The sequence below is a fragment of the Myotis brandtii genome, unplaced genomic scaffold (assembly GCF_000412655.1).
Source record: "Myotis brandtii unplaced genomic scaffold, ASM41265v1 scaffold934, whole genome shotgun sequence".
Taxonomy (NCBI): Eukaryota; Metazoa; Chordata; class Mammalia; order Chiroptera; family Vespertilionidae; genus Myotis; species Myotis brandtii.
The window spans coordinates 304,463-329,000 of NW_005371854.1; the positions used below are offsets into that span (position 1 = coordinate 304,463).

The 24,538-nt window shown below is 42.6% G+C and overlaps 1 protein-coding gene and 1 pseudogene across 2 annotated transcripts in view; one reads left to right on the forward strand and one right to left on the reverse strand.

Moving 5' to 3' along the window:
- PSMA1 (proteasome subunit alpha 1) overlaps positions 1-24,538 on the forward strand; it is an 89,541-nt gene that overhangs the window by 7,269 nt on the left and 57,734 nt on the right.
- Positions 11,474-12,588, reverse strand: LOC102259494 (annotated as a pseudogene). The gene has a single exon (XR_001360549.1). The product of XR_001360549.1 is annotated as a DNA-directed RNA polymerase II subunit RPB3 pseudogene (transcript).

The following is a 24,538-nucleotide window of genomic DNA, read 5'->3' on the forward strand; positions in this document are numbered from 1 at the left end:
AAATTTAAATACATATAATATCATTATGTATTTTATATATAATATACAAACAAGTTTCTATAACTATCATTCTTTCATGCCTTTGAAGGTACAAAGGGATCTTGAAAGCCTGGCACAGAGCTCCTTGTCCAATGAATGTACCAAGTTAAGGAAGAGAATATGAAACAATTTCTACTCTCTTACCTCAAACAAATGCCTCAGTGGTGATAAATTGCCCAGCCTGTTCATTGCCCAAGGCAGCTTTGCCCAAGTGTCCAGTTCTGGGAAACCATCTCCATCATAGTAACTGAGATTCCCTCTCTAGTCAAAGTTTAGAGGTTCAACCTACTGGGTCCTCTTCAGTAGGAGGGATATAAATGATAAATGTGGCCACAGTTGGGGTGAAGATTAGTTTCACCACTTTTTCCTGACTTCATAGGATTTTCTCATGCATAAAGTTACTTGGCACAAACTTTTTAAAAAACATTTTTATTGATTTCAGAGAGGAAGGGAGAGGGAGAGAGAGAGAGAGAAATCAATGATGAGAGAGAATCATTGATTGGCTGCTCCCTGCACACCCTACACCAGGAATCAAGCCACAACCCGGGCATGTGCCCTGACTGGGAATTGAACTGTGACCTCCTGGTTCATAGGTCGACACTCAATGGCTGAGCCACGTCAGCCTGGCACTTGACACAAACTTTGACAGGTCTCATTTAGTATAATGATTATGTGCAAACTTTTGGGAGTTAGACAACTTAGGTTTTAATTCTTATTCTTCTACTTACTAACTGTGTGGCCTTGGACAAGTTCATGGACTGAAGAGTAGGAGTGCTCATGTCTGCTCTTTAAAGCATCTAAAAATCTGTTGAAATCAGACTCTGAAGCCCATGGCGGTCTGATTGCCATAAAGGGAGCATGTAGACAGGATTATCTAGCCAAGGAGAACCTCCTGTTCTATTTTTATTGAATCTCCATTCCACCAGAGAAACCAACAATTCAAGAGGTGATTCTGACAGGGTCTGCCTCTTCTCTAGGACATATCTAAAGGCTCTAAGGCAAGAATGTAGGCAGCTAGCCTCATATGGAGAGATGGCAGACATGGCAGGTTTCAAGTGGGAATTTTACAAGATTCCCACTTGGATGTAGCGGGGCATCCAAGAGATAAGAACCTAATTTAGAAATGAGAAGAATCTTTAAAATCCTCAGCTGCAGTAGTTTGGGGATCTTTACTTGAGTATTACATCATTGATCTGACAGCTATGCCCCTCATGTCCTTTCCAGTACAAGCCCCACTTACGCCAATTGAGGCAGCACCCTTATGCTGGCACTGATTCATCTCTTTTGCAATATTTTGTGCAAGCTACATGCGTAATGGAGACTCAGTCCTTCATTCCTGAAACAGTCAACTGACCGTCACCTGAGATAGGGACTCATAGCTGAAATTCTGGAACGGAATAATGCCATTTCCTGGAAATTAGTGACTTTTTTCCTTATCTAAAATTTAATCTCTTTAATATGCCTCCCAAGATATCTGATTTTTTTAAAGCACAAAAGAAAACTAAACAGAGAATATTCAATTTTTCTGCCCCGCCATTCTTATTATTGTTAGCTTTGTCCAGTCCCTGATATCACATATAGACAACAATACCTCTTCTCATGTGTCTCTTTTTCATGAAGAGGCAAACCTTTTCCAGAAGTCCCCAAGCAGACTTAACTTTATGTCTCACTAACCAGAATTGCATAAGATGACGACCTATTCATTTCTACAACATTCACTGGCAAGGACGGTGACTAGCTTAAGGAAGCACAGGACTGAGTGAAAGAGGTAAATTACAAGGGAAAATGTGGGATTCTGTTTGAAAGAGGAAGAAAGAGAACAGATGTTGAGTAAACAATACCAATGTCTACTCATCCATTGAGGATCTGTGTGCTCCTCTGTTGTCACAGACCAAACTTGACTTTCTGCTCCTTTACTTACTCAGGCCCACATCCTGAGCAGTCCCAGATTTTGATCTTTGCACCTTCCGCTTCCTATGACTACCCTTTTTTCTTTGTCTCTCACCTAGATACTTTTCCTCCTCTACTGCTTTTGCTGCAATTGCTTTCCCATTGAGACAACGTCTACTTCTTCATCCCACCATGTCTCTTAAGTATATTATACCATATGGGATTACAATGAAATTATGTTATTGACCTGTTAATGAAGCTCTACCAACTTTCCAGTCAAATGAGCTAGGAAGTATATGGCAGGATGTCCAAAATTTTTCTATACAACTCTAGGAATATTACACACACACACACACACACACACCCCAAAGAGAATTCTGTAGTCAAGTAAGTTTGGATAATGTTTTAATTTTTATTATTTTTAAATATATTTTTATTGATTTCAGAGAGGAAGGGAGAAGGAAAGAGATAGAAACATCAATGATGAGAGAGAATCATTGATTAGCTGCCTCCTGCACCCCCGACACTGGGGATTGAGTCCACAACCTGGGCATATGCCCTGACTGGGAGTCAAACCACGGCATCCTGGTTCATAGGTCGACACTCAACCACTAAGCCACACCGGCCAGGCACATTTGGGTAATGTTGTATATGCTTTCTTTCCCTTACAGATTTCAGATTCTGAGGCTCTGAGAAGTCCTAAAGTTGAATAAACTAACTCAAAATGAGTTCTGGAATCAAACTGCCTGTGTTCGAATCTGGGTTCTACCTCTATCTAGCTGTATAAGCTCTTTAAACCTTTGTTTTGTCACTTGAGAAAAGGAGAGTCTGATAATGCTATTTAATGGGGGTTGCTGTGAATAGTAGGTGAGATAATCCATGTGAAGCCTTTAGCACAGCTTTTACATTCATTTGACAAATATTTATTGAATGCCTACTCTGTGTCAAGATCTCAGGTCTTAATGAAGCCTACAGTCTAATGGAGAAGGGAGGGAACAAACAATAAACAAGTAAATAACTAGAATAACTTTTAGATAATAATGAGTAGTATGAATAAAATAAAACGTGATGATATTATAAGGCATAACTAGGATCAGAATAGCTGTTTTAGGTTGGGAGGGTGAGATAAGGCATTTCTGGAAAAGGCATTTTATTTGATACCTGAGATATGAGAAGGAGATGTTTCAATGTTTTAATATTTCAACAGGGTTTCAGGGATCCCTCACTGAAAAGGTGACACATAAACAAAGAAATATTTGAAAGAGATGATAAAGTGAGCCATACAAAAATCTGGGTGAAGATAATTCCAGGCAGAAAGAAATAGAAAGTGCAAAGAGCATGCCATTCCCTCTGCCTGAACTCGCCTTCCCTGCATCCTTTGCTGTGGGAAGTCTTCTCTTCCTTCAGAGCCAGCAGAGTTCCCACTCCTCAGAAGCTGTGCCTGCTATTCCTAGACAGCTAGTCCCTCACTCCTTCAGCCATGTACCCATCAGTGTCACTTGTGTCTGCTTGGTGTGTTTGTCAGAATGCCTTTCTGTAGACTTGTGTCACGTCTCTCACTCCTGTTAAACTGTAAGTACATTGAAAGCAAGGGCTTTATTTGTGTTATGTTTTCTAGAATTAGTACCCAGCACAATAGCAAGTACATAGCAGGTGCTCAATAAGTTGCTGATGAAGTGAAATTTAAGAGGCAAAAATATGACCTTTATAAAAAGCATTAGGACTGTGTACTAAATGGTTAGAGCATTGCCCCGAGCAGTGAAGGGGTTCGGGTTCAATTCCTGATCAAAGGCACATACCTGGGTCAAAGGTTCAATCCCCGCCCCAGGAGGGAACCAATTGATGGATCTCTGTCACATCAATGTTTCTCTCTCCGCCTCCCACCCATCCACTCTAAAAATCAACGGGGGAAAATATATCTGGTGAGTATTAACAAAACAAACAAAGCACTAGGACACAAAGAGAATAATAATATGGCCATGCTGTCAAGGGGCTTATAAATAAACAATAGTAGCTACCACTGATTGAGTCCTACCTATGGTATAGGAGCTATCCATAGAGTTTGCCATTTGACATTCATAGTAATCCAATGATGTAGGTGGTATTCCCCCAGTTTATAGAATGAGGTTTAGTTGTTTGTCCAAATTCATAGAGTAAGTTAACAGGACTCAAACTTAGGTACCTCCAGCTTCCAGGTTTGTGCTCTTTCCACTATACATTGTATCAGTTGGGATGTAGCCAGGAAAATAAATGGGTCTTTCAGAGAACAGGAAATTTTATTTTTACAGAGGATTAGTCACATAGATGAATGGAAGAGTGAAGAAGCCAAATAAAGAATGATGAAGCAACCCAGAGATTTAGCAAAATTAGGAGGTCACTCCCCTTGTTGCATGGTGACACTGGAAGAAGATGGTGCTCCCAGAGCCCAGAAGCCTGAACTGACAGGCAGAGGAAGCTAGAACCACGAGGGGAACTGCCCAAAGGAGACCTGGGGCCAGGAAGGGAGAGGCTGTCCAGTGGGCCCCTGCCAGATTCCACAGGAAGCAGGGAAAGAAAGAGTGAGAAATACCCTGGCTTCTCCCTTCCTCTGCTTTCAGTCTTTGATGGTGCTTCCCATTGCTTCAATGTACCAAGAGCCAAAGAACAAGAGAGCCTGTGAGAGCTGAGCCTGGAAGGGTGAGGATGGGTCTGAGAGAGTGCAAGCAGGCTATCTCTCTATCTGAAATGAAAGGGCTATAAAATAAGACAATATTTAATTTGGTCTAGGAAGAATGGCAAAGATATTAAGCAAATTCAAAAGAAGGGGAGGTTAATGGTGGCTGCAGTAGCCAGAGAGAGACTCCTTAGAAGTGGGGAAGTTATTTTGATTCCTTAAGAAAGGTAAAATTTCTGTAGGTGAAGGAGAAAGAGTAGGTGGTCCTGATAGAACTGGAGTAAAATTTTCCTGCAAGTAAAAAATACTATTCATTCTTTTAATGCCCTAGCCAGTTTTGCTCAGTGGATAGAGCGCTAGCCTGTGGACTGAAGGGTTCGATTCTGGTCAAGGGCATGTACCTCAGTTGCAGTCTCAATCCCCAGTAGTGGGTAGGGGCCACGGGCCGTGGAGGAGGCAGCTGATCAATGATGTTCTCTCTCATCAATGTTTCTATCTCTCTATCCCTCTCCCTTCCTCTTTCTCTAAAAATCAATAAAAGCATATTTTAAAAGTCTTTCTATTCAGCAATATCTATAATATATGTGTACAGTATAAAGAATAACGAGCCTTGCTGGTGTGGTTGAGGTCACCAGTTCCATTCCTGGTCAGGGCACATGCTCAGTTTGCGGCTCCATCCCCAGTAGGGGGCTCATCGATGTTACTATCTCTCTATCCTTCTCCCATCCTCTATCTCTAAAAAAATCAATAAAAGCATATTTTTAAAAAGAAATGATAATGAAACACATACACACTATCTAAGTTCAGGAAATAATATATCATTATTTGCAATTTACTGTTTTAAAAAATTATTATTTAAAAATACACATATGTACCATATGCATATATAATGTCTGTATGATAAAATTTACCTTTATAATCATTTTAAGTGTACAAGTTAGTGGCATTAATTGCATTCACAATACTGTGCAACCATCACCACTATCTATTTCTGAACCTTTTTCATCACCCCAAACAGAAACTGTGGCCATTAAGCACTAACTCTCCATTCTCCCCTCTCCATAGGCCCTAGTAATTGATTTACTTTAAAATGTATAAAAAAATGAAATGCATTAATGGATGTTTAGAGGAATGTTAGTAAAATGCTAGAAGATGGATAGACAAGTAGAATAAAATGCTAAAAGGATGATCTAGGTGATGGATATATGTGTCTTGCAAATTGCATGTTTGCAGTTTTTCTCAATAAAATGTTAAGGGGAAATTTCATGCTTGGGCCCCCACCCATAATTCCGATTTAATCGGTTGTGTTTGGCCTGGACATCAGAATTTTTAAACTGCTCTCTGGAGATTCTGACATGGGGCCAGGTTTGAGGATCGCTGCATTCAAGTGTGCATGGGATTGCAAAGCAAGGGGGAGCAGAATTGGGCAGGAGGGGTGTGAAGAGAGGAGGAAGCTTCTGCGTGCATTTTGAAAGTGGGGCCTCCAGGCTAGGCTCCTCTGTGCTTTGTGGCTAGACAGACAGATGGACCAGCTCCATGTGAAGAAGGCAAGAAGCAGCTTCTCAGAAGGTTGTTGAGAGCATGGTATTGGTCAGGATTCTCTGAAGTTCTTAAAGTGGAACTGAGATGTTTATACATTAAATGTTGCATGCTTTGTCTTTTGCAATGTTTCCTATAGCTTACCCAAGAGCATCCATTCTTTCAGAATATTTTTAGCATGTCAGTGCCTTTAACCCTTACAAAGGGTAAGATCCATTTCCACATGTATATACATACATTTTTATGTTTCACTAACTCATCTTTATGTCTTTTTTATGGAGATGAAGAGCTGGTTCTGTTGAAGCAGAAAGAGGATGTTATAAGCTAGGTGGGCTTGGGCTCATGAGTCAGCAGAGAGAGAACAAGAGGAAGCTGAGCCTGGGCAATACAGGAACCAGCAATTGAACCTAGCTGATAGGTTTGGAAATGTAACCATTCCAACAAAGCATCTACAACCCAAGTAACCATGGTAACTGACACTCCCCAGAGAACTGATATCTGAACTGCTCAATTACAATGTGCCCCCTGCAGCAGTGTGCATATCTGCCATAACCCTTCTTCCATGCCCAGCTATTTTGTCTTACTCTACAGGCCATGGTGGTGTGTAAGGTTGTTTGTCCCTGAAGTAAATGATCCCAGGCCATTTAACCATGTGAAAGGCAACAGGAACACTAGCATCTGATCCCTCGTCATGGGACCCTAGCATGGCTCAGTACAAGTGCCAGCTGGAGGCAGAACAGGGCCCAAGGGCAAAGGCAGAATGGCATATGAGGAAGAGGACCAAAGGTCAGTTACAGAGCAGCTGGATCACAGGTGAGATCTAAGGGGGGAAACTGCTGGACTTAAAGCAGGAAGCAAACAGAAGGTCAAGAGCCAGAGGAATGCAAGAACACATCAGGAAGGGAGATGTAAGACAGGAAGAGAATTAGAGCTTTGGCTATGAATGAAGCTCATTCTTGTGGGGAGCTCACCCTGTGGTGCTTGGGTGAGCAGGAAGGAGCTAGGAAGTGCAGGGTGGGACAAACTTTAAAAAAAAAAAGCCCCAAACTATGTTATCACACAGAATGAACTATTCATTCTGATGACTCCTTGCCATCCAGAAGAGGTTAAATGTGGTATCTTTCATAAAGTAAGGAAAGTGTGTTAAACATTTCAGAAAAGTCTGTGAATAATATGTGTTTTTTTTTTAAATATTTTATTGACTTTTTACAGAGAGGAAGGGAGAGGGATAGAGAGCTAGAAACATCTATCAGCTGCCTCCTGCACACCCCTCACCGGGGATGTGCCCGCAGCCAAGGTACATGCCCTTGACCGGAATCGAACCTGGGACCCCTGAGTCCGCAGGCCGACGCTCCATCCACTGAGCCAAACCGGTCAGGGTGATGTGAATAATATGTTTAAACAGAAAAAAAAAGAGGTCCTTTAATCCTTGAAAGAATAATCTTCAGCTGCCAGGAAAATTCACATATGTGTAATCCCACATTGCCTCCATAAATCTGGGTAGCTGTGGCAGTGGTTCAGGGAAGTGGAGGCAAACCGTTTAACTTTAGATGTCTCCATTTCTCCTAGCTAGAGTGATAGCTGTTTTCCTTCCTCCCTCATTTTGGAGTTGTAAGGTATATAAACATTCATAGAGAGCTTTGATCCAATTTAGAAATGTGAAATTTTCAAGAAATCACAATAATGGCTGGCATAAACCATGGACTTTGCTATGTCTGGGGGGCTGGGACACTGTCATTGGCCCTGCTGGGTACTATTACTGAGGGATAGGAAAGAGGAGGGGCTGGGGTTAGGAGGACAGAGCTCTGAGCCTTATGGAGTAGGAAAGCAGTGCCCCAAAGGAAAATAGTTGCTGTTTCCAGAAGTAGCAGTGTGGGAAAGAACACTTGACAGATATCCACCACAATCTTTCAAGTTCACACAGGTAATGAGTGACATAGCAGGCACTTGAACCCAAGTTTGTATATCTCGAAATGTTTTGTTTCTCCTACTGATATGTCTCCTTTGCTGGGGAAAGCATTTACAATTGCTGCCAAACTCCTGGTGTTCCACTGTGTCTGCCCTGTCTCCTACCCTGCGTTTACCCTCAGCCTGGAGTCCGCTTGGATGGAAATGCAGCATATAATGGGCTCAGAGTTAATCATCTGCAGGTTTCCCCTGATAAGTCACAGTATGTTTGCTGCGCTGCTTCCAAGAGTCAACAGCAGCTATGGGGATGTGCTGAGAGTGGCCTATGGCATTCAGAGTGCTGGCCCAGATGGGAGGCAGTGTGCTGGGGAGCCTATCTGAGCACCACCATCTGGAATGCCTCTGTTGCCCTGAAGGCACTTGTCTGCGTCTCCAATGGACACAGCTCAAATGCCAAAAACCGAGCCAAGTTCACTGGATGTACAAATGGCCTGACGTCAGTGGAATTTGCTCATAATTTAGGCCTCATGTGTGATGTACTGTCTGAACTGAAAGATCTGTCAAAACAATCAGGGGGGAAGAGGAAAGGGAAGAAGGAAAAGTGGAGGAAGGGAAGGAGGAAGATGAGAAGTAAGGGGTGGAAGAAAAAGTAGACGAGAAGAAGGAAGAAATTAGGACATGGCCAGGAGCTGAGGGAGAACAGGTTCAGCTTTTGACTCCTCAGGCCAACGGTCCCTGTAAATTTGTTGAAAGCATCAGTGCCAAATAAAACATGGCCTTTTAAAGCACTGAATTACGTGAGTGCAGAGCTGTTAAAATCAGTGTAGCAAAAATCCAGCTGGGTTTGGCCAGTGCCACAAAGTACAAAATGATGATCACTTGTTCTGCCAAGACTCAAGGTTCCCCAGACGCGGTGGCCTGAGCAGAGTTATTTGGATATATGTCTAGATCACCATTCTTTAAAACAAAACAAAAAATTGCTAATAAGAAATAGACATCTGTTGTTTTTGCTTGCCCTATGTCCAGAGGTGAATTTATTGTGAAGCTAACAAAGTTTTAAGCTTCAGAGCCCCAGCTACATGGGTTCCTGTAAATGCTGGGAGAGTCTAGGAGTTACGGAGCATTCTAGATGGGGAGAGGAAGCCACATTACAATCAAGAAGCATTTATTTATTTATTTAGTTATCCTCCCCCAAGGATATTTTTCCATTGATTTTTTTAGGGAGAGCGGAAAAGAGAGGAAAAGACAAAGAGAAACATTGATTTGAGAGAAACACATCTATTGGTTGCCTCCTGCACGAGTCCTGACCAGGGCCGGGGCTGGGGAGGAGCCTGCAACCAAGGTACCTGCCCTTGACCGGATTTGAACCTGAGACTCTTTAGTCCACAGGCCAACGCTCTATCCACTGAGCCAAACCAGCTAGGACAGACAATCAAGAAGCATTTAAATATAAGCATTTCTGGCAAATTGCCCAAACAGACTTAAAGAAAGGAACCAAATCACCAACATTCCAATAATTTGATGTGATTTATTTTTTCATTCTTAGTAATATTCAGTTTAATACTTATTTTTAAATTTGTGATTTTATAGTATTTTTATTAAGCAAAGGCCCAAAACGATAAAGCTTCAGGCTCCCCCAAGCCTGAATCTGTCCTTCTCTGCCTCCAATTGCTTTTCTTCTGGACACCACACCTTAATTTGTCTTTGTGGAAAGGCCCTACTACTCACTCAGTGGTAGGCACACAATCCAGGCCTTGCCAAACAGAAAGACAGTGGTTGGGTTAGGAATAAGCATTTGATTTACTTTGGATCAATGAGAATCAGTGCTGAGATTTTTGCTAGATCTCTACCATGATTAACTTGTGGGAATGCAAGTCTGAAATTGTCAATAGCAATATCGTTTCTACAAGAAGAGCCTGTCTGAGAATAAAATTAACATAGAAGAAAAGCAGAACTGAGAGATTAAATAAAAAGCCAAGTCCTGTGGTGTCACTTTTTGCCTCTGAAACCAGCTGTATTGACTGGTATCCATAACCCTGGGCTTTTCAGAGAGACACGTCAAGAAAGTCCTCTTTTTGGCATAAGCTAGTTTGAACTGAGTTTCTGTCATTTGCATCTTTAAGAGTCTTGACTAATACAGATCCTATCATGCTAGAAAAATATAACTATTATTGTTTCAGTTCAGAAGGTGGCACTTTAGAGTATTTGCCTCCCTCCACCCCAGCTTTCTTGAGAATTGACATATTGTGTAAAGTTAAGATGTATAACTTGATGATTTGATACACATACATATTGTAAAATGGTTCCTCCAATAAGGTTAGTTAACATATCCACCATCTCACATAATTACAACTATTTTGTAATTGCTTCTTAATAGTTATAATAATAGATAATGCTTATTGATCACTCTTATTAACGGTTAAGTAATCCATTATATTTGTAATACAACCTTATGAGGTATATACTATTATATCATACCCATTTACTAAAGAGGAAATTGAGGCATGTAAAAGTTAAATAACTTATCCAATTGATATGCACTCTGGTTTTAGACCTTGGATTATACTGTGATGCTTGAGCCAACTGATTCAGATGTTGCTAACATTATTTTAAGAAGAGTTCTAATACCAAGACTCATAACTGTTCCCAGCCTATGGATCAGATGCCCTAAACAAATGCCAGAGGTGGGCAATATGATCCACTTTTTTCATAATTAGGTAAGAGTGGCAGGAACTAAGAATATAATAGACTCTCAAACAATATGTGTATACCAGCCAATGGGGCCCAACATCAAATCCCTCTTACCTTTTTTTTTTTTTTTTAGAGAATGAAATACAGGGTTTATTTGGGGGTGAGGTAGGGGAGGGACAGCCAAGGTCTAAATACACTTGGGAATTTGAGCAAAGCATAGGCTGACCATGGTCAGGGGCTGGGTTTGTAGGCAGCCTGAATGAGACTTCTAACACTCAATCCTAACAGCAGAAACCTAAGATACAACTGTGAGAATGCTAACTTTCACAAAGAAAGTAAGTCAAGAGCTGAAATAACCAAGAGAGGAGGGTCTAGCTCACTGGTTTTCAACAGGGAAGCAGTACGACCTCTACAAGCAGACCAGGGGGGAAGGGAAGTCTGAGTTCTGGGGAAATGTGGCCATTAGCAGGCAGGGCCAGGGATGCTGCATGCACAGTGAAGGACTGTCCTGCCTCAAATACCAGGGGCACCCTGTAATCTACCTGGGACCTAGCAAGGCTGGGAGGAGCACCCTTTCCCTCTGCTACCTTTCTAGTTGGTGCCGATGGCTTGCCAAGAAGTTTAAGTACAACTGTCGGGACTTCAGGAACTAGGAGGGTCTCAGGAGACCTGCTGCACAGCTGCTGCTCGGATCCTTTTCTGCTCAGGCGGATAAGCTTCAGCTAATTTATGGTGAATTATAGGATCTCGTGGCTCAACTGGGTCTATAAATCACTCAGCTTCTTCTTCAACCCAAAGTGGGCTGAGAGGACAATGGTTTCAGGGCGCAGAGGGCCACAGGCCTCCACGTTGTATTAAAACCTCTCCGGCTTGCCATTGAGGTCGTATGGAGTCAGGGAATCATCTTCATCCAGCTCTGAGTACTCGCTCTTTGGCCCCTCCTCTGGCTTGGGGTACACTGTGTGCCTCAGGGCATTGTCGGGATCATATTCAAAAGCCACCCCTGCAGTCGGGTTCCACTTAGCATGTTCCTTGCCAAAGCCCTTCTTGGCACAGGCGCAGAGTCTCAGCTCCTGGCCCTTTCGCAGCTTGACGACGAGGATGTCGTCCTGGTCCACGTAGTCATTGGGGTCATTATCTCGATTCCAGATGTCACTGGAATGACCCGGGGGCTGCTGGAGATGAGGTCTCCAGAGGTGACGTGCGGAGCCTGGTCTCGTTGCACCGCAAGTCGAGAGTGAACTCCAACGAGCTCTCGGGGCAGAACTCCTCACACGTGCAGTCCCGGGAGTACTGCCGCCTGTCCACAATGTCATCGCTAGTGAGGGGGATTAATCCAAGCCTGTGAGCGATGAACTCGTCGTGAAGGACAGGAATTGGCTCAATCTGAACCCAGTCAATGGCTGTTATGGGCACCTCGGCGATGAAGACCCTCCGAATAGAATTGGCCACCGTTAGGTCCGTATTCTCGATGATGAACTTGACATTCTCGTTGGTGAGCTCCGTGATCCACACTGTGGGCTGGTTGGCGTAGGGCATCGCGCTCTGCCTCCTGGCGGTCCGCTGGCCTCAACCCTGCAGCGTGCCCCCCGACCCAAGTCCCTCTTAACTTGTTCAGTAGGCTTCTAATGGGTCTCACAAATGTTTCCTTCTATTCTCCAGTTCATCCCACAACTATATAGCTCCCTGCTATCAGTATTGACACTTCTTAGTTGTAGAAGTGTCATCCTTACCCTTTGTATTGATCGGAAACCACACATAATTCCACTTCAATAGTAGTCTTCATGTTGAAGGTAGAGACATGGACTGAGGGCTCCCAATCTGTCTTAAACCCCATTATGTTCCCAAACTGAGTTTCCTACAATTCCTTCTTCTTGTGCCTTTTAGAGACTTACAGTTAGGACTGCCTCTATGTTCTTCTCTGCCTGTGGCTCTAGCCTGACAGGTTTACAAAGATTGAAAGCCTAGGTGGATCCCACTGTCAACAAACGCAAGTATTTCAAACTTGAAGCCATGATGACTCAGTCCCTTCATTTTTCAGCAAACGTTTGTTGAGCACCTACTATACTGGGGACTCAGGGATGAATATGGCAGTTCTTTCTAAAAGCTCTCAAAGTATTGGAGAAAGGTTGGGTATAACAAAGGTCAACAGTTCCCATGAACAAACTGACTTGAAATCACAGCAGAGAAGGTGCCGATTAATGGAAAGGAGTAGGGAGGCTTCTTAAAGAAAAATTGCAGATGAAGCAGCAGGGAAACTGCTCTTGAGGTGCCAGTAGGAATTACCAGGCAGAGAAGAAAGAAGAGCATTCCAAGCAGATGTAACAGAATGTTCAAGGCTAGAAAAGCCATAAAGCACATGACTTGTTTGGGAAATAGCAAGAATTTTGGTGTGGCAGGAGGAGACGGTCTTTGAGAAAGAGTGGTGAAAGATGAGTCTAACAAGTAGTAGAGGCCCGTTTACAGTCCTTGTGTGCTGTGATAAGGAAAATGAAATTCATTTAATATTCATCAGGAGCCAATGAAGATCTTAAGCAGAGAGTGACATGCCTACATTTGTATCTCAGACACATCACAGGGACAACAGTGTTTCTCTTGGGTAGTAATCATGCCTTTCCTTTCAACCCTGGCCTTTGGATTTTGAGGTTCTTTAGGTCGATTCAACTTTGAACCTCCATGATCACTACTGTTGTTAGATTTTTCTCTTTCTTTTTTCAACATACAATCAACATACCCCGAGGCTCTCCTTCACCCATCAGCCTGTGTTATACCATTCCCTCAGAGAAATAATTCTCAACCATGGGTGGTCATGTGCTTTGTGAGAAGGGTATATCATCTTCACTTGGAGTGCATTTTCAAAATACACTTTGTGATACACTTCCCTTGCCCTGAAATTCTGATAGACCTAAGGTTTGGGTAGGAGTGGTTGGGGAGAGCAGTATTTTGGAAAAGTTTATTCTTTCAAAGAATGGGGATCTGGCCATGGGAACATTAATCAAGATAATGTTCCTCTCACTCTGGCCAGTGTTGCTAAGTGGTTACAGCATCGGCCCAGGCACCGAGGGGTCTCAGGTTGGATTCCCGGTCAAGGACACGTATTTGGGTTGCAGGTTCAATCCCTGGCCCTGGTCAGGGCGTGTACAGGAGGCAACTAATCAATGTGTCTCTTCCACAGATATGTCTCTCTCTCTCTCTCTCTCTCTCTCTCTCTCTCTCTCTCTCTCTCTCTTCCCCTCCAGACCTCCCTTACATTCTCTCTCTAAAAAGCAATGGAAAAAATATCCTCAGAAAAGGATTATCAAAAAGAAAAAGATAATGTCCCTCTCAAACTTGTGGTTATTAAAATACTACAAAATCTGCATTTATATTTTAATAATGATATCCCCTGGTGTTGGTTGAATGGTGGCTCCCAAAAAGATACATCCATGTCCTCATACCTTGCCCCTGTGAATGTTAACTTATTTGGACAAAAGGGGTCTTTGAAGCTGTAATTAAGTTAAGGATCTTGAGATGAGATCATCTTGGATTATCCAGGTGGGCTGTAAATCCAATGAGTGTCCTTATAAAAGACAGAAGAGAAGATTAGGAACAAAGAAGAAAGACCATGTGAAGACAGAGAAGGAAAATGGAGTCATGCAGCCACAAGGCAAAGAATGTCTGGAATGACCAGAAACTAAGAGGAGGCAAGGAAGTATTCTCCCCTAGAGCCTTCCGAAGTAGTGTCACCTGCCAACACCTTGACTTCAGACTTCTGGCCTCCAGAATGATGACAAAATGGATTTGCTATTTTACGCCAGCAGGTTTGTGGTAATTTGTTATGGTACCCTTGGAAACCACATGCACCCCCTTTCTAATAGGTTATATGCTTAATAGTCACTTTTACAGAAAGGAGACAGTTTTCAAAAGTGCTGTATACTGGTATAATGTAAATGAATTTGGGCAAGGTAACAATCTCTCTGAGCTAGTTTTCTTACCTAAAAACACGGAAATAGTAAACCCATTCTCACAAAATGTTTAGATTATTAAATGAGATAAAGTAAAACTACCCTAAGCAGACAACTGACAAAAAAAGGGCAGGTGCTCAAAGATTTATCCATGTAAGAACAGGGCCCAGCACATACCACATAGAGCAACCCTGATGAAAGAAGGCCTCCAGAGTGAGCGGGGCTGGTTAACATGCAAAGTCTGGGCCTGTATCGGAATCTCTTTTGCATGTAACCGCTTACGCGGATCTGGCGTCAGCTCTTGTTCTCACCAACTAACCACTGCCCTCTCCCCCAACCTTCTCAACTTCCTGTTTACGTAGATTGCTGCTTCCTGGCCAAGGGAACTGAAAGGTTTCAGCCAGACTGCTTTTCCCTTGGACCTATGCCAAGATTACCTTCTTTGCTCTCCTTCTCTCTTCTTGTTTTAGAAGCTTTCAGATTAATGAGGAGCAAACTGCTGCCCTGTGCAAGCCCAGGTAAGCAGTTGGTCCTTGTCCTGGCTATTAGATCAAATCAGATGGACACGAGAAAAAAACACACATCAAGCTTTATGAAGGCATTAAGAAATCTGTCTGACCCTGCTTGCTACAGCCCCTCCAAGCTATTGATACTGATGCCTTTTTTTTTTTTTCATTCAATTGTGCTGGTCATGATGCCTCTACTCTCAGGCCAAGCGCTGACCTGTTCCTATGAAGTGGGCATAACCAAGGCTGGCAGGACAACAGTAGGTTGAACTCAACCAGAATGCCAAGTTGGGAGGTTGTTGAAATGATCTAATTCGTGGTTCTCAATATGCGGCCAATGTCCAAAACATCTGAGAAGCTCTTTCAAAATAAACAAATAAGCAAACATTTGGAACTGGAGAGTAGGCATGAGTAGTTTGAGAGAAAAAAATCCCAAGATGGTAATGATTTTCCCCACAACTCCAGGTTTGTCATCCTTAGCACAGTAGATAAGAATGTGAACTCTGGGGCCTGACTGAATTCAAATTCTGACTCAATCATCTATGACCTGTGTGACATTGCACTTGTTACTTAACCTCTCTGTGCCTCGATTTCTCATCTGTAGAAGAGTGATAATGCTACTGACCTTTGTCATTAAATTATTGTGAGGAATAAATAGTTTAACATGTGAAAAACACTTAGACCATATATGCGTTTTATTATTATCATTACTTTATTGTTGCTTTTATTGACCTGCTGGAGGATGAGGAAGTTGGTCAGATGAGGGCATAGCTGAATTAGTGATATGAAGACGATGCAGGTAGAGGAGATGGCAGAATTCATGGTAAAGCAGTGGAACTGGGTAGCGGAGACTGAATGGAAGAAAGACCAACACTGGAAGGAGAAAATCTGTATGGAATGAAGCATATGCTCTCTGGGACTAGTGTGCCTGAGTTTAGATCCTGCCTTCACTACTTAATGGTGACAACACCATGAGCAGATTACTTAACTGTTTGCTCATCCGTAAAATGGAGATGATAATAACAGTGACCTATTTTACAGAGCTGTCATGAAATCAAATGGGTTAATACGTAACATGCTGATTTCTTGGATTAATGACTGGCATGTAGCAAGTGTTAGCTCTTATTTTTATTGGAGATGAGAAGGTCAAGGAACCGAGGGACCAATTGTTAGCAGGACATTGACGTTATCGAAGATGACCGCAAGGTTTGAGATAAACAGGAAGACTTTGAGCCAGGTGTAAACGTCTCCAAGGAATAAGATGATCAGGAGGCTGGAAGTAAAGCAGTAGGAAGGAGGAGAGAGATAATAGCCAAATGATACGAGCCTCCAAGTGGTTGAGTCTTTCACAAGAGCATGACAGCAGTTACCAGAAGTAAAGAGGACCCTAACCCCATATTCTGGCCCTTAACCGAGGAAATCAATTAAGGCCCAGAGGCAGAGTGAACCATCGGAGAAGGCGCTGAGCTGTTTGAAGGTTTTCTGTTTAGGGAGTGACAGTTCGGATGGCATGGGAGGAGTCTGGGAGGTTCAGGAAGGATAGAGATAAGGCTACACTAGCTAAGCATCACAGTAAGTGCTGTGGAGAATAAATAGTCTAGCCCAGTGCTATCCACTAGAACTTCAGGCAGTGATGGAAATGTTCCATGTCTGCACTGTCCAATATGGTGGGCACTAGCCACATGTGGTCCATGAGCCCCTGAAATGAGGTCAGTGCCATCAGTGCTCCTAAACAATCACCGAGGAATTTTGTCACTATGCAGAACCCCCGGCCCACCTTCATTTGCTGAATTAGAATCTCTGCAGTTTGTTCCAGGACTGCCTTTCCAGAGATCCCAAGGTAACAGATATACAGCCAGATTTAGGAATTGCTGCATGATGTAAGGAGGCTGAAGAAAGAGGGTATCCAGGTGGGCTAAATATAAGAAGGGCTATCAGATAAGGTCTAATTTGGGAAGTTTAAATCTATTCTTTTATTCTAAGTGATATGAATAGTTTTTATTTTAAAAATGGCTTGGTTGACATAAAAAAAGTTAAAACCAAAGGAATGTAACAGTAGAGAAAATTGTATTACGTTAAACATGAGTATTAGTGTTCCTATTAGGGGAGAATTAACTGCTTGAAAATAAATATTTCGATAATTGCTAAAATCCAAATATGTGAGAGTGGAAATCCTTTCTGCCTAAAAAGGAAGATGGATCTGAAGTGTAGAGGGCCCTCTGGGATGGAGAAAGTTAGGGTGGAGAAAGGAGAGGGGAGAGGAATTATGCAAGATGCTAGTGAACTGAGCACCATACACTGAAATAGCAACCCTTCCCCCACAAGAAAAGTCTAATAAGGTCCACCAAATCACAAATGTTTATTGAGCCTCTTATTTAACTTCTCTGTTCCTCAATTTTCTCATCTGTAAAACAGTGGTGATATTACCTACCACTTTGTAATACCTACAGATTTTTTTTGGTGGGAATAACTTGTGAAAGAGCTTAGTTTTCCAGCTCTTGGGGAAACTTAGCTTGGTCAGGGGTAAATTAGAGTAGAAACCTCTGAAAATTCCCCAAAACCCAGGGAAAGCTTTGTGTTACCCTACATTGTGGAATCAGATAGTTGAGGCAATCTCATCAAGCTCTCACTGGTAGTGGTGACCTCAGCTTTAATCTGGGTTACAGTAGGAAAGGAAACAAAACATCAAATGGCCCATGGATCCCGTTACCAGAACTCCCTGACCCTTAGGCTGGCTGCATAGCTTCTGCTCACTCATGGGCCTCTGCTGATCTATCTTGTCTTTAGGGCTGGTCTGCCTGATGTCCTGTCCTTTCATCCCCAGAGTGGCGTGGTTAGCTCTGGCCTCAGCTCTTGTCACTCCCCAAGGGATGTCACAAGGAAGTTCATATACAATAAGTGCTCTAGTCCTAGAGTCCAGGGGGTTAGGGAAGATAAACAGCAGTGTGGGCCTGAGTGATTCAGTATCTGATATGCCAGGCAGGAGCACAGGTAAAAGTGGGGCCCAAGAGGTAGGAACAGCTTTGGGAAGCAGGGGTACAGAGTTCCCCAGAACAGTTGGGATGTAACTGAGACAGGGGGAAAGAACAAATGTATTCCAGGAATACATGTCAGCAATTGAGCCTTAGAAGCCAAATCTGGTTTAAGTCCAAGGAATAAGGAATGGTCAAAAATGAAAGAAGAATCACAATGTCAGAGCCGGTAAATGCAGGAACAGAGCAGAAGACAAGGTCAAGGCAGGAATTCTAGTTGCAGTGCTAGGTCAGCTGGGGTTCCCTCTCTTCAATGGGAGGTAGAGATTGGGGAAAATAATGTATGCTCTGCACAAAGAAACATATGTTTTTTGTGAGTGGTAAAGTACACATAACATAAAATTTACTATTTTTAATTGCACAGTTCAGTGGCATTACGTGCATGCACCCTGTAGTGCAACATCATCACTATCCATCTCCAGAACTCTTTTATCATACCATTAAGCAACTCCCTATTCTCCCTCCCACCAGCCTCTGGTAACCACTGTACTACTTTCTGTTTCTATGAATTTGACTATTCTGGGTCCCTGATATCAGTGGAATCATACCATATTTATCCTTTTATGTCTGGTTTAAGAATCATACCTTTTTACTATCCCCTCAAGTTTCCTAAGGAATATGTTGTTAGATTTGCCCCACCTTGTGCCTTTACTAGGTCTTCAAATAAGCCAGCCACCTTCCCTCTATCCACCACTGGTTCTGATTCTCCCCTTGATGGAGATGTGCACTTTCTCCCATTCCATTATTTCTGCAGCTGCTGCCAATTTGCCTCCTTTGTTCCCCAACCTTGATCACTACTACCAATGTACAGCTCTATTTAATCACACCACAGCCTTCTCTACCCCAATATGGAATGAAATTACCCTGCTCAAGAGTGAAAGCTTTTTCAAAAGCCTTGGATAATCTGGCATCTAAACAAGTACATTTGGATTCAAACAGACAGCCATTATTTTAATTAATAGGGTTCAGCTGGACACACTCTGGGACACTGCCTCCCTCAGCCTCCCTCGCCTATCTGATTTGTGCCCACAGTAAGGTGGATATGCCCTTCCACTGCCTACCACCATCCCACTCTCACCTCAAGATAGTGCTCTGCTTTTCCAGCCTCTGCCCTCCTCCTATTAGGGCCTTCTTCATCATTCCCTCTCTGTTCAACAGTATCAACCATTTTTCTAGAGTCCCAATCATTAGTTCCCATGGTTCTTTTTACCATTTCTCCTAGAAGGTCTAAGACCTCTGGTGGCTGCTGTGACATCTCAGAACTCTCAAGTTCACCATGACTCTTGTGGCTCACGAATTTAATTTTTCAAAGAGATGATGGAGGGGCCAGTTGAAGACTGTACTTACATGACCAGACATTATCATAGAGCTTTGATGAAAGGCTCTTGCCAGCTACAGAAGGTCAAAAACTATCACCTTCATGATCTGGAAGTGAACACTGAGAAGGAAGAAAGCACAGGGGATTTGGCAAAAATCAGGGTTCAGATCCTGACTCCTTCATCTACTAGATAGGTAACCTTGGCAAATTATTTACTCTGGCTATGTCACAGTTTTCTCATTTGCAAAACTGGAATAATATAGTAATATATAGGGTATATCAATTTGCATTAGTATTGGCTCTGAGAAACAGAAACAAATGTAAGTGGTTTAAACAATATATTTATTTTTCTCTCACATCAAAGTCCTAAGGTAGAAAATCCAGAGCTGCTCCATAATGTTCTCAGGGATGCAGGCTCATCTCACTGCTCTTCTTTCCTCCAGTGTGGCCCTCACCCTCATGGTCCAAGAATGTGGCTAGTGTGGCAAACATCACATCTGTGTTCCAGAAAGCAGGATGGTGGAAGAAATTAAGGAGAAGAGGCATAGGGCATGTACCTTCTGTCTTTTGAGGGAGATTGCCAGAAGCCGCCACACAACACTTCTGCTTGTATCACTTAGTCATATGGTCACACCTAGCTGCAAGAGAGGCTGGAAAATTCCAGGCAGCCTTGTGCACAACTGAAAATTGGGAATCCTGTTACCATGGAAGTGAATTTGGGGGGACATTTTAAAATTCTGCTTCATAAATTACCTAATATAGAAATTAAAGTTGTCCATCAATAAATGTTGGCTATTTTTAATATTCTTCCTTGAGGGGTTACTAAGGAGTAACTCAGGGAAGCAAGGATAAGAGAAGATGTGGCTTTCATTTTACCCTTTTAAATTGCTAAGATAGGATTTAAAAATTTCAAAGTTGTTACCTCCTTTACAAATTTAAATAAGTGATACTTTAATGGAACTCCACTTGCTCTGTATTATATAAATGCACTATAAGCAAGCAGAGTCCCATTAATTAAAGTATCACTTGCTTCTTCTCTATCTAAATAATTTCTGTATCACTCACTAACTGAGATGATCTTTTTCATTCTAGAGAGCATCATCCCTCCCAAAGCCTCTGATGCACATTAAGTAAAAACTAAGGCATTAGGAAAATTGATCAATTCATTGGGGACAACTAGACAGACTTCCCAGAACCACAGGGCCATGGTGGTCAAATTCTAGTCTAAGGCCTTCAAGAGACTTATTTAGCAGAACAACACCCCATCTGTTTTTCTATTGAAATGTTACATCGCAGCCCAGCCAGCATGGCTCAGTGGTTGAGCATCAACCTATGAACCAGGAGGTCATGGTTTGATTCCCAGTCAGGGCACATGCCTGGGTTGCAGGCTCAATCCCCAGTGTGAGGTGTGCAGGAGACAGTTGATCAATGATTCTCATCATTGATGTCTCTATCTCTCTCTCCCTCTCCCTTCCTCTCTGAAATCAATAAAAAAATATATACTTTTAAAAGAAATGTTACATTGCATCCCAATATGTAAAACTTTTATAACAGCAGAGCTAGTCTGACGGAAGATGAGAAGGACCCAAAGCCCAGTCCCTCATCTTGTCTCTTACTAATGCCTTCACTGCAGTATGATGAGTCCCTGGGTATCTCCATGAAGCTCTAGGGCTCACGCCACTAATCTTGATTTGAACATCCTTATTTTGTTCAATTTTCTTGTTTTAAGAGCTGGCCAGGTAAAAGGGAAAGCAAAAATTTTTGGAATCAGACAGGCCAGATATCAAATGTTAAGGTCTTACTAGCTATGTGACCCGTGGGCCTCAATTTCCCCATTTGTAAAATGAAGATGAGGAAAGTGTTTTCATGCATTATGATGAGAATTAAAGTGAATTTGCAAACATCAAGTTCCTGGAACAGAGCAACTTCTCAATGAATACTAGCTCCCTTCCTATCTTTCCTTCCCTTTAAGGTAAAAGATGACATCTAACACACCTTCAACAAACATTTAACATCTTTTTCTTACCACACCGATCGTGTGTGTGTGTGTGTGTGTGTGTGTGTGTGTGTGTGTGTGTGTAGGTGAGTGTGCCTTTATGCATGCATCCAAAAAAGTACAGGTCACCTCTGGGTAGTTTGAGGAACTGGCAGCTAATGATTATTGTAGCTTGTGTAAACAGTCCTTAGGCATTAATCAAGTTAATGAAAGTACTATCAGATAAGGCTGTGACATAGAATGGATAGACAGGCTTCTTATGTTTAAAAATACTAATTAAAGAAAAGTCACATCTATTAGCTGGCTATAACAATAAAAAACCTGAATATTGTTGAAGAAATAAATAATAGTTTCTGCTACCCACCAGTTTAGGCAAGAAGCCAGAGCACCCTCATGCTCTCAGTATAAGGCACTGAGCGTCACTTTCTAGAAAGGTCAAGTGAGGGGGAGGGAGCCACTCAGACCAGACATCAGATCCTCAGGCATGGGATTCATGGACAACATCACAAAGAGGATGGCTCAGGCCCAGTAACTGAGAGAATTTACTAGTCTCAGTCCTAATTCTAGAGTCAGAGAATAGGGCATAATGGATAATAAATGTTGAAGGCAGAACAATGGTGTCCAAAGACATCCACCTCCTAACCCTGGTTCCTATGAATATATTATGATATACAGCAAGGGTTACAAATGGAAATAAAGTTGCTAATCAGCTGACCTTAAAATAAGGAGATTATCCTGGACTATCAGGTGTGCCCAGTGCAATCACAGGGGTCCTTAAATGTGAAAGAGGGAAGTGGAAGGGTCAGAAGGAAATGTCATGATGGAGGCAGAGGTTGGAGTGACTCCATGTGGGGACTCAACCTGCCATTGCTGGCTTTGAAGATGGAAGGGGCCATGAGCTGAGAAGTGCAGGTGGCTTCTAGAATCTGGAAAAGGGAAGGAAACAGACTGTCTGCTCCAGAGCCCCTAGAAAAGAACACAGCCCTGCTGACACAGTGATTTTTGCCCAGTGAGACCCATTTTGGTTTCCTCACCTCCAGAACTGTAAGATAATAAATATGTGTTGCTTAAGCCACTAAGGTTGTGATGTGTTACAGCAGCATTAGAAAACTAATGTAAGGGGAGATGGGCAAAAACTGGGTCATCGGACAGGACAATCGGCAGTGGGGAGTGTGCATCAGTGAGTCCAGCTCTGGGAAACTAACTATCACAGAAGATGGAAAGGTAAAGCCAAAAAGTGTTAAGGCTGACAGTAGCGCTAAGAGCCATCTCTCTGGCTTACTGATTCAATGCTTTGTTAAGCTGGAGATGGCCACTCCTCACCCTCCACACCTGCAAAAGAAGGGCAGCAGGAAATGTGGGCAAATTTTCCCAAAGTAAGTCTTTCGTGCTTTTCCTAGCCAGTCACCCTATAATCTTGGAAACTAATGGTCTCCAGAGCCCCCACCTTAGTCTCTTCTGAAGAATCCACAGGCCTCCTGACACTCATGTGATCAGGATTACTTCTCTGACACAGACTCACGTGTGCCTGCCAGAACCTGTCTTCCTCGTAGATTCTCAGAAACTTAGTTTATTTTGCGTTCATCCTCAGAGCTAAAAAGACAAAGAAGTGCCTCGCAGTGCGCAAGTAAATACCACATGATGATCATGTTATTTAATGATAACAACAGACATCATTTGAGTAAGCATACATCACAAAAACTTTATAGCCCTCATTTCTTTTAGCCATCATGACCTATAATGTACATTCTACTATTATCTGCATCTTACTGGCAAAAGAACTAAAATCTAGCATGGTTAGGAGCCTGCCCTAAATCGTAGATCTAGCAAGTGGTAACCCAGCTCAATCTTACTTCAAAGCCCATGCCCTTAGGCACTTTATCACTGCTGCCCACTGTCTTAGGAACTACACCACTTCTCCAGAACTGGCTGGAGATTGGGGCACTCAGTTTCCTGTAGTTCTCCCAACACCAGAGCAGAGATTATGACTGAAAATCACTTGCAATAATAAAATAACTAACATGGTTCAGAAATCTCACATTCTTTCAATCCTGACTCTCATGCTATATTGGCCCACTAAGTGATGTTCCCTCCTTAGGCTCTCATCCAAATATATCCATCTCTGCTGGTCTAACTTCCCATCCCCTCTCCCCTATTTCCTCTCAAACCCCATTTGCTATGACTGATGGAGGAGAAAAGAAGGGGAAAGGGAATAGAGTGGAGGAAGAGGAATGGGCTGGGCAGAAAGAGGGGTAAGAGTCCCAAGCCCTACATGAGAATGGGCAGCAATAGTGCCCAGCAGGTCTAGAAGCTGAAGGCTAGGGTTCAGAGCCCAGATTAGCTCCCAGCTCAAGCAGCATACCTCTTCTTCCCTATATGCCTTCAGACCATTCATGCTTGGGATTCTCAGATCCATCTTACCAGAGGTAAACCATGGGAGGAGAAAACATAAAGAGAAACTAAGGAAAGAGACAGAAAGAGTCAATAGAATGCTGCTCAGTTCAGTTCCATTTTCTCCCTGGGGAAGGTAGGTGTAAATCTAGGTGACCAGGCATTCATTCAACAAATGTCACTGAGCACCAAGTCTATGCCAAACCATGTTCTAGGCACAGGCAATTCAGAGGTAAACAAGAAAGATGTTCCCATCAATATGAATCTTTCGGGAGCAAGAATCTTATTTAAAGGAATCCGGAAAGACTCCAAAGTAGAGTCAGCCAGACATGAGAGCTACCCTAAGGGTCTAAGCTTTGAAACAGACTGATACATTTGCTTAAATGCTAAAGTTCCTTAAGCCTGGGAACTCAGATCCTCCAAGCTTATGCTTAATCTTATAAGGACACAGGTCATCGTGCAAGGAAGATAAAGGTTTCGTCTTAGATGCCAATTCTGATTGACTGATAGCGATTGCCTAGAGTCCTGTGTTGGGAAGGATTGTGAAACCCCATCTAGTCTCAAGCAGGAAAACGGGCTGTGATAGACTAGCAATATCTGCGACATATATTTACATTACTATCCCAGCCCT